This window comes from Canis lupus, chromosome 3 (assembly GCF_003254725.2).
Source record: "Canis lupus dingo isolate Sandy chromosome 3, ASM325472v2, whole genome shotgun sequence".
Classification (NCBI taxonomy): domain Eukaryota; kingdom Metazoa; phylum Chordata; class Mammalia; order Carnivora; family Canidae; genus Canis; species Canis lupus.
The window spans coordinates 66,154,778-66,165,085 of NC_064245.1; positions in this window are offsets into that span (position 1 = coordinate 66,154,778).

Genomic DNA, 10,308 nt, shown 5'->3' on the forward strand with positions numbered 1-10,308 from the left:
GAACCTTTTTTCTAATCTGTAAATGGGAACTATAATACCCACTTTAACCTGAGAGTGAAATCTTACCTACTAACGCAGTGCATGTGAAACCACCTTACTAATCATGAGGCAATCCCCTAGCTAGACACGGGGGTCCCCTTGGATCCCACCTGACACAGTGCTCAGCCATTGTTTTAAGACTGCACTCCCTCCTGAAATCCTCCATTTCACTGAGTAACAAATTGGTGCCTGTTTGGAAGATCCTTCTGCTACTGAATGGGTATGTCTTTATCATCTACACACCTGCCCCCTTGAATTTTCTTATTATTGCCTTCCTCATGTGTAAAAAGAGCATTTGTTTAGAGCATCCCCTCAGCTCTAAATTCTACAGAAATTATATAGCTCTGTGGACAGAGAAGGAAAGGGGGAAAAGTTACCTTTGAATGACATTGCTGTGCCAGTCTCCTGTCCCACATTAATCATGATGATCAGATGTGCAAGTGGCTTCCATGGCTGAGAAGTAGGTTCATTATCTGTCAGTAGACAGTGAGTCCTGGCACTTTCTTGGAGGGTAGCTCAGGGGCTTTGATATGATTGATACACCTTCTATTTCATGAAAGTCTTAAGTGAAGGAAAAACCAATTTATGAGCATTTTGAACATGTTCTGGTCAAATCCAGCTTCCTTCCTGTGACTAACCCAAGATTTCCAGGCAAAGGAGGAGCTCTTGATTTTTCTAATACACAGAGAGAGCACTAGAATAGAAGGAATGCCCAGGATTTCATTAATGTACTTGAAGAGTGCCTCGACCACTCGAGTGGTCTCTGGATTCATCTCCCTGGGCTTAAGTTTGTCATCGGTGAAATGGGACCATGATTCTGCTTGGCTGGCCTCACTTGCAGCCAGGTAGGTTATAACAATAGCCCAAGTTTGCCTCTGTTTTTTATAGCCCTTGGCACAAATGAACCAACCACCAGTATTCTGACTGGTGTATTCAATGGCACACGACCTTAATGTGATAAATGTATTGGGGGTGCTGATGTGGCAAGGGGAAGAAGTAACACTTGAAATGTTCATCAGGTATTGCCACCTTAGTGAGAATAAGTTTATGATCCTTCTTCGCATGAAGAGGAGGCCACAATAGCAAACATTGAGGAGGTCTGAGGGAGTGAGGGAGAAAAGGGAAGTGCAGGCAGGATGTGGAACAGAGCCTTTTCTAGGAGGGGCAGCCTTGCAAGGGTGTAGCCTTTCAAAGTTAGACTGATCTTTGCTTGAGATGCCAGCTCCACTGTTGCATAGTGTACATTTTGGCTACTTATGTAACTCTCTTGGGCCTCAATGTCCTCATCTGTCTAACAGGGATGCCGGGCAGGCTGGTGGGAAGATGAGATCAGTCTATGGGTGTGGCATGCTGCCCAAGTGCTGGCAAGGCAGAGAAGTGCTGGTACACACTGCTCTCACCCATACTGCCTGGGGCTACCTGGGCTGCTCTAAGTGGCCTTGTTTCTAACTTCTTAGCTAAAAGCCAGGCAGGAATTCCAATACCACACACTTTTGTACATAATTCTAGCCCTGGGTTTGAGAATTTGCATCCTGGCCCCAGCCTTGCTCATAACTTGCTCTATGCTTTGGGCAAGTCGCATCCTTTCTCTGAAACTCCATTTCTCTATCTCTGAAAATGGAGGCTGGATCATTTCCTTACTAAGATCCCATTTGCTTTAACAATGCAAAAGATGTGTGTGCTAACATTGCCTTGTAAAAGCAAATGCTTATTTGGTATTTACTATACCATATTCTAACACTTGATATATTTAAATATATTTAGTCTTCACAATACCACTGAGACAGCCCTTCTTATCATGTCTCTTTCACAAAGGAAGCAAAAGCGCTAGGGGTTAAATGACCAGGTTAAAGTCACAAGAAAGTGGAGTCTTCCAAATTCAAAATCAGGCAGCCCAGTGAGTTCTTCTTCTAGTCATTTTGCTCAGTGCAGAGTGGCTATATGAGTGGGCTGAGTCAAGAATATCAACCACAACCTAAGTAAATTTCACTGTAGATCATTCTGATGAGGTCAGAGACCAGAAATGAAAACAAAGATCAGAACAGAATAAAGCAAAAGGACCACTAAAGTGAAAAACAGATTTTAAAACAAAGTAGTAAAAAATAAAATCCCAAAGAAGAAGGAAAAAAAGAAAAAAGAAGAGAAAAACTGTGTGGAGTTTCCTCAAAGAGTTAAAAATAGATCTACCCTACGACCCAGCAATTGCAATACTGGGGATTTACCCCAAAGATACAGATGCAGTGAAACGCCAGGACACCCGCACCCCAACGTTTGTAGCAGCAATGTCCACAGTAGCCAAACTGTGGAAGGAGCCTCGGTGTCCATCGAAAGATGAATGGATAAAGAAGATGTGGTCTATGTATACAATGGAATATTCCTCAGCCATTAGAAACGACAAATACCCACCATTTGCTTCGACATGGAGGGACCTGGAAGGTATTATGCTGAGTGAAGCAAGTCTATTGGAGAAGGACAAACATTATATGGTTTCACTCATATGGGGAATATAAAAAATAGTGAAAGGGATCATAGTGGAAAGGAGAGAAAATGAGTGGGAAGTATCAGAGAGGGAGACAAAACATGAGAGACTCCTAACTCTGGGAAACAAACAAGGGGTAGCAGAAGGGGAGGTAGGCGGGGGGATGGAGTGACTGGGCGACGGGCACTGAGGGGGGCAGTTGACGGGATGAGCACTGGGTGTTATGCTATATGTTGGCAAAAAAAAAAAAATCAGGCAGCCTGGTTGTAGAGCTCAGACTCCGTTTTGCATAAATGCTCCCTTTGAGACAGATATTTATCTACCCTCACTTTACAGATGAGAAAACCGAGTCTCAGCCATGCTGCCAGGGTCTCGGACAAGGGTCCCAGAACTGTCACCTCTGACCTCTGGCTACCAACACCTGCTCTCTTGGGCACTGTGTGGGAAGATGTCCTTGCCAGGAATTCTCCCCCAGCTGAGATCTCACGGTTTCCTCCTTGGAGTCTGGTCTCTCATCGCCTGGCTTAGGTCTATCCTGATTGGGATTTTTCCCGTTTGGGCAGCTTCTCCTCCTACCCAGCTCCCGAGCTGGCTGAGAGGGAGGATGTCTGCCAGTGAACAAGCACATGCTTCCATTTTAGATTTATGAGATTCTGGATCAAGTCCCCAAAGAAGCAGATTAATCACAAGAAGCTATTTTCCTTTTAATTAAAAAATATTATCTACAGTGGCTCTGGCCCTGCTGATTCTCAGAGCAGACAATAAGGGTGAGCATAGCGAGTGAGCAATATTAATTTTCCCCAACTAATTTAAAGATAATATCCCTCACATGTGCCAACGGCTAACAAGCTTGTTTGTGCACCAGGTCATTTGTTACTTCTGGGCTCTGAGTTTCCTCTGCCTTTTTATTGACTTTGGAGGCCTCCCCAAGGAAGGAGACACGCAGAACACAAAGGAACGAGACTAGATACAAGCATCCCTTTTAGGTACGACATCTGGGAAGTGGAAGACATGGAATTTTAATCCAAAAGCCAAGAGGCTACAGGTTTCATGGAGTAAAGCTCGAGCTTTCAGATTGAACTCTGATATTAGGTATCCATGGTATTGTGGGATAATTTGCAGCCTCCAAAATTCATGTACTGAAGCTCTAACTCCTAGTACCTCAAAATCTGAGTATATTTGGAGATAGAACTTTTAAAAAGGAGCTTGATTTAAAAATGAGGAGCTTAGAGCAGGCCCTTAATCCAGTCTGACTTCTATCCTTGTAATAAGGGGAAATGAGGACCGGGCCTCCCAAAGGGGGAAGACCATGTAAGGACACATGGAAAAGACAGTCATCTACAAGCCGAGGAGAGAGGTCTCACAAGAAGCAAAACCTGCTGACAATTTTCTCTTGAAGTTCCAGCCTCCAAAACTGTGAGACAGTAAGTTTCTGTTGTTTAAGCCACCGAGTGTGTGGCATGACAACCCTACCGGACTAATATACAAAGGCAGACCTATCTGCCCGATAGGAAGAGATTGGGAATTCATTACAAGTTCCCTGCCAGTTCTGTTTTTCCCAGCTGGGATATCAGAGTAGCTGTGTAGCATGCATTCCTATCCAAGACTCAGAGATAAAGACCTTGAATACTTAGTATACTTCAAGGCAAGACCAATGTGGCAAATTTCTTTCTGTTTTCCATGCAGACTCAGAATCCCACTCATCCTCAGGATACGCACTGAAGTGAAGCTTTCCCTGGTCCCTTCTTATGCTACTTCCTACTTCCTATCCCCTTTGAATGCCCCAGGGTTCACAGAGTATCCTTCCTCTGCACCCCATAGCCCACCATGATTACCACACTGCATTGACATTGCTTGGTACCTTTAGTGGATGGATGGCATAGTGGCCAAAGATAATGGTCCTTCTGCATCCCTGCCTTTTGCAGTGTGATTTGTACCCTCTCCTATCTAGTTATTTCCTGGCCTCTTGAGTCTTGGTTGACCTTGTAACTTGCTTTGTTCAATAGAAAGCAGCAGAAGTGACTCTGTGCCAGTTTCAAATCTATGTCATTAGAGAGACAACGTGGTGGAGACCCCAGATGCCCAGCCAATATTACTCTAGTCTAGCCTACAGCTTGTCAATCCCAAAACAAGCACGAAAGCCCAGCTAAGATCAGCAAAGCTCCCTATCTGAACAAAGCTGACCACTGACTTATAAGCAAGCATGACTAGAGCTAGAAGAACAACCCAGCCTTGGGTGATGGACACTGAGGGGGGCACTTGATGGGATAAGAAAACTCACAGAATCATGTGCAAAGAAACAGTTCTTTTTAGGCCACCACATTTTGAAGTGTTTTCATTTAAATATTTATTTATTTATTTATTTATTTATTTATTTATTTATTTATTTATGATAGACATAGAGAGAGAGAGAGGCAGAGACACAGGCAGAGGGAGAAGCAGGCTCCATGCCAGGAGCCCGACGCGGGACTCGATCCCGGGACTCCAGGATCGCGCACTGGGCCAAAGGCAGGCGCCAAACCGCTGAGCCACCCAGGGATCCCCTGAAGTGTTTTTTTTACACAGCACATCCTAACTAATAAACCACTTCTCTTGCCTCTCCTGCCAGAATGTTGTACCTTGAAAACAGGAAACATTCCTTAATCACTCATGCAATGCATACATCATAGTAGTTAAGTAAAGAAAATTTATTGAATGAGGGAAAGAAGAAACTTTTCTTTTCTTACATTCAGCTGCTGATTATATGGTTTGTGGCAGGTTATATTTTCCAAACTGGATACAACAGTATTTCCCATCCCACACTTTCTTGTGCAAGGTAGTTTTGCCCCACCCCCATCAAAAGTTAGAGTCTACTTCTTCAACTCCTTGAATCTGCATGAGCCCGATGACTGTTTTGACCAATAGAAAACAGCAGAAGTAACACTGCCAGATCTGAACATAGCCTTTAACTGGCCTGATGCTACCCTCTTAGGAGCCAAATGCAATAGAAGACATAATATTTTCATAAGCCCAAGTCCTGTGCAGAATCCGTACAGGATGGCATGACACATGGAGAGAGAGAAGCACTGAGGAACCCCAAGATACCAGGCATGACAGGGATGTGCCATTCAGCAGTGGATGCTCTAGCCTCAACTGTCCCAGCTGATGCCATGAGATGAGCTGCCTAACCCAATCCTCCCAAAACCTTGACCCACAAAACTGTGGGCAAAATAAATAGTTGTTTTAAGCTATTAAATTTTGATTGTTTATTTTGTAACAATGTGTAGATTTTATTCAGCCTTCTATAAACAGAATATCATAGACTGGATGGCTTATAAACAACCAAATTTTATTTTCCACAGTTTTTTTCTACATGTTATTTATTTTATTTTTTTAATAATAAATTTATTTTTTTATTGGTGTTCAATTTGCCAACATACAGAATAACACCCAGTGCTCATCCCATCAAGTGCCCCCCTCAGTGCCCCTCACCCAGTCAACCCCACCCCCCGCCCTCCTCCCCTTCCACCACCCCTAGTTCGTTTCCCAGAGTTAAGAGTCTTCATGTTCTGTCTCCCTTTCTGATATTTCCTACCCATTTTTTCTCCCTTCCATTCTATTCCCTTTCACTATTATTTATATTCCCCAAATGAATGAGACCATATATTTTCCACAGTTTGAGAGGCTAGAAGTCCAAGATCAAGCCACCAGCATATTCAGTTCACAGATGGCCACTTTCTAGTTCATACATGGCCATCTTCTTGCCGGGTACTCACAATGGCATAAGGGGCAAGAGAGCTCTCTGGGGTCTCTTTTATAAGGGCACTAAATGCCTCCCAAAGGTCACATGCCCTAATACAGTCACATTGGGAATTAGGTTCCCACATATGAATTTGAAGGGGACACATTCAATCCACAGCAAACAAATAAGCAAAACATGGATAGCATGCTGTAGTAGCAAGTCTGGCTCTAGAGCCATTAAATATAGATTTACATCCTGCCTTGAATTCTTACAATTACATGATGATGGGAAGCTCACTTAAGTTTTCCGGTTTGCAGAGCCCTCCTGTATATGATAGGGATGCATTCATTCATTCAATAAAGCTCTATTGAGTGTATGGAGGGAACAGTGAATAATGCACAGTCTCTGCCTTGAGGGAATTAATAGTCTGTTTGAAGAAACAAGGCAAGAGGCCAGCAATTCACAGGGCAGTGCTATCAGTTCTCCTATTGCACTAAGTACAGAGAACCCTGGAATACTTGGGAGGGGTGGGGGTGGAATAGTAGATACACTCCTGGGACTGGTACAGTAAAGGATAGATGAAGTAGAATATAAACTGGGACCAATGGTGCAAGACATTGATTGGCTTAGTGTGAGGTTGTTTAAGAGAAGGGAACAGCAGGACCTGGGTGGCTCAGTTGTTGAGCATCTGCCTTCGGTTCAGGTAGTGATTCTGGGGTCCTGGGATTGAGTCCCACATCAGGCTCCCCACAAGGAACCTGCTTCTCCCTCTGCCTGTGTCTCTGCCTCTCTCTGTGTGTCTCTCATGAAAAAATAAATGAAATCTTTAAAGAGAGAGAGAGAGAGAAAGCAGCATGTGTATGGAGTTCAGAGATAAGGGAGAGCACAGAGCCTTCCCAAGAAATAACAGAAATAACAGCTGGATTGGGAGTAGCAGTGAGTGCGTGGGCTGTGTATTTCCAATTCAAGTCCATTATTGCAGATTGGACCAATCTAGGAGAACCCAAAATGAACTTCTCAGAAATGAATTGTGCAGTCAGTTTTAACCTTTAGGGAGGACACAACTTGATAAATGTGCCATGAAAAAGGGTTATTTTAAGCATTCCTGGGAGAAAAAAAATCCAATTCTAGAAGAGAAGATGGTTTTACAATTCAGAGAAATGTTGAGGGAAGCAGTGGAGAACAGACAAGGAGATTAAGAAATACAAACTTCTGTTTTAAACAGGAAAACTACAACCCAATTGTACAATTGTACCCCCAAAGGAAGGATTCTGTTTGAGTTGGAAAGTGTAGCTCCCTGAGACAACTATCAAAGAGAATGAACATTATTTGATGTTGTTTCAAGCTCTATGCAAATTATATCAGCTTCTGCATTATAACCAGTTAATACAGGGACAGAGAATGAAACAGTGGAACATTAATTGAATCAGAGGTCAGGAGGTTCCAATAAATTTCCAAGCATAAGAAGTATGTTTGATGCCCAAGCCAAGGATGGAGATTAATGTTTCACCTAAGTGGCAGGGGTTCCAGCTCTAGGAATGCAAAGTCCTCTACTCAAGAAAGGTAAGATCAGAAAGGAACCTCTCTCACTTTCCTTAGAGGACTTGGGTTAAGCAAGTGGATAAGATTACTAGCATATCACCAGCACAGCAGCACTGGAAAGTTGTCTGGGCCCCTGTCTTGGGTCAACTATAAACCTCTCGGGAGGAGAAAATGTTTGAAAAATAAGCATTGCAAGTAAATCATCTTCAGGAAATCAGTGTTTCTTACAGGCATGTGGGTTCCCTGCTTGCACACTCTTTCCTAGACCATACTGTGAGTTCTACAGACCATGGTTCCATTCCCAAAAGTCCCAAAACTACTTCCAGGACTTTCATGGTCTTCTTGCCTTGGTCTGTTCTAATAAAAATTACTTGGCAGTGAATTAAAAGTGCTTCACAAGGATATTTTCACCTCAGATCCTCTAGAATTACACCATCTATTCCAAAGTAAGTCATTGACTAAAAAAGAAAAGTTCAGGAAATGTCCCCTGATCTCTGAATACTCCAAATATGGGCTGGTCCTAGAAAAATTCAGTATGTATTGATACTCTAAGTCTCCAGGAAGTTGCTTAGAACTTGGAAAGAACCAAAGCATTGAATAATGAAATCTCTTCAGGAAGAAGAAACACAGAACAAGTACCTTTGTTTAGGTATGCATTTTCACAACCATGTGAGAAGTGAGTATGGTAGCAAATATTTGCGAAGTACACTATGCATGTAAACAAAAAATTACAACTAGTTTACACTGTGCTAAGAAGCAATGACCACGTCATCCTTCCAAGTGCTTAGGTCACCCTTTGAGGATTAAATTTGGGGAAATTGTGATAGATGAGACCAGCTATAAAAGTAATTCATGATTAACAGCCAGGTTCCACAATAGATTTAGGGGGTCTCGGGTTGAGACTTGGAGAAACATGACTGGAATGGAGTTATTCCTAAGAAAATTTGAGCCTCCCCAAATAAAAAGTTTTGTTTTCGAGCTAACAAATGAATCCACAGAGAAAGTTGTTTTGTTTTGTTTTGTTTTGTTTTCAGGGCAAAGGAGATAAATGAAGAGATGAGAAGGGCAACAGACACAGATCAAGTACTTATTATGTACTAAGCACTTGGCACAATCACCCAACAATTCAGTGAGGTGAATTGATGGGATATGATTCCCATTTCCTAAGAAGCAGAACCCTAGGAAGTTCAAGACACCAACCAAAGATCACACATGTAGTGATTAGCATAACTGAGATTTTAACACAAATGACACAGAATGAGAGTTAGATATGTCTCACTCAGAGAAAAGGATATCTAGATGAGGGCATTTGACAATAAAGTACCTGCAACAGGCATATGGAAAATGATGCTTTAAGCTTCATAGCTTGAAGACATTGGTCATGATTATCCTCTCACTTTCATTTCTTGGCCTTCACGATACTCACCAAATAACAGTCCGAATGTCATTTGGATGCCCCTACACTAGGCCAGTAGAGAAAGAGCCAGCTGCTCAGTGAAAGTGACTGTAGAAGACCCAGCCAAAGATGGCCCCCAGTGAATCTTGCCCTTGTACACTGCCCATGCATGCATGTATGTGCTGACAAGCTATGCACACAAACAGACTCAATGAAACCCTCATACTTAGAGAAGCTGATGGGATAGAGAAATGCATGTCAAGAAAGAAAAGTAAGGTAAACTAAGGGCATCACTTGGCATTCATGAATCTAAGATGTTTTCCACCCTGATACTGCATGCAATGGTTAAAAGCCCCATGTTAGAAAATCAATTATTTTTATGCTGTGTGATTTTAGGAAAATTATTTAAACTCTATAGCTCATTTTTCTCATCCATAAAATGAAAGTGGTAGTAGTGGTTACTTCATAGAGTTGATGAACACATTAAATGAGATAGTATAGGTTAAGTGCTTAGAAGCAGGCCTGGCACAAAGTGAACTTCCTGTAAATCTTTGCTATTGGGACTCCATTGCTAAAAAGTAAGTTGTCAGTTATGAACTTAAGAAGTAGGACACTTGCTCTCCATAGTCAACCTCTGTGTCCCAGTACCTATAAGTAGGTCCAGGATGAGGCCCCATATTATACACAATATGAGTTGTGTATAACTCCACAATATTATAGGTGGAGTAATTGGTCTTTTGACTTTGCACAAACCCAGGTATACAACCACACATTTACCACCACTGTGATCTGTTTCCTAACTCATTCACTGTGTACCAGCAAACAGCAAATAAAAACAAAAATAATGTAAGAATAAAACAACTTTGTCTCCCATGCATAATAGATGGTAATAAATCATTCATCAGCAGAAAAACAAGTGAGTGGTCATGCATTTCAGCAAATAAATCACCAGCAACGTTTCTGGAAACTGAAACAAGAAACATCTGCAGGGAATCGAGCAAGCCTACCAAGATGGATAAGTCAGATGCACCATTAGTCTGAATTAGAGCCTTGCTGATTTTAGGGTAAAGTCCATCTCCTGGCTGATGACTCTAACCTCAGGTGTTACTATATAATTTGACCTTGTCTGAC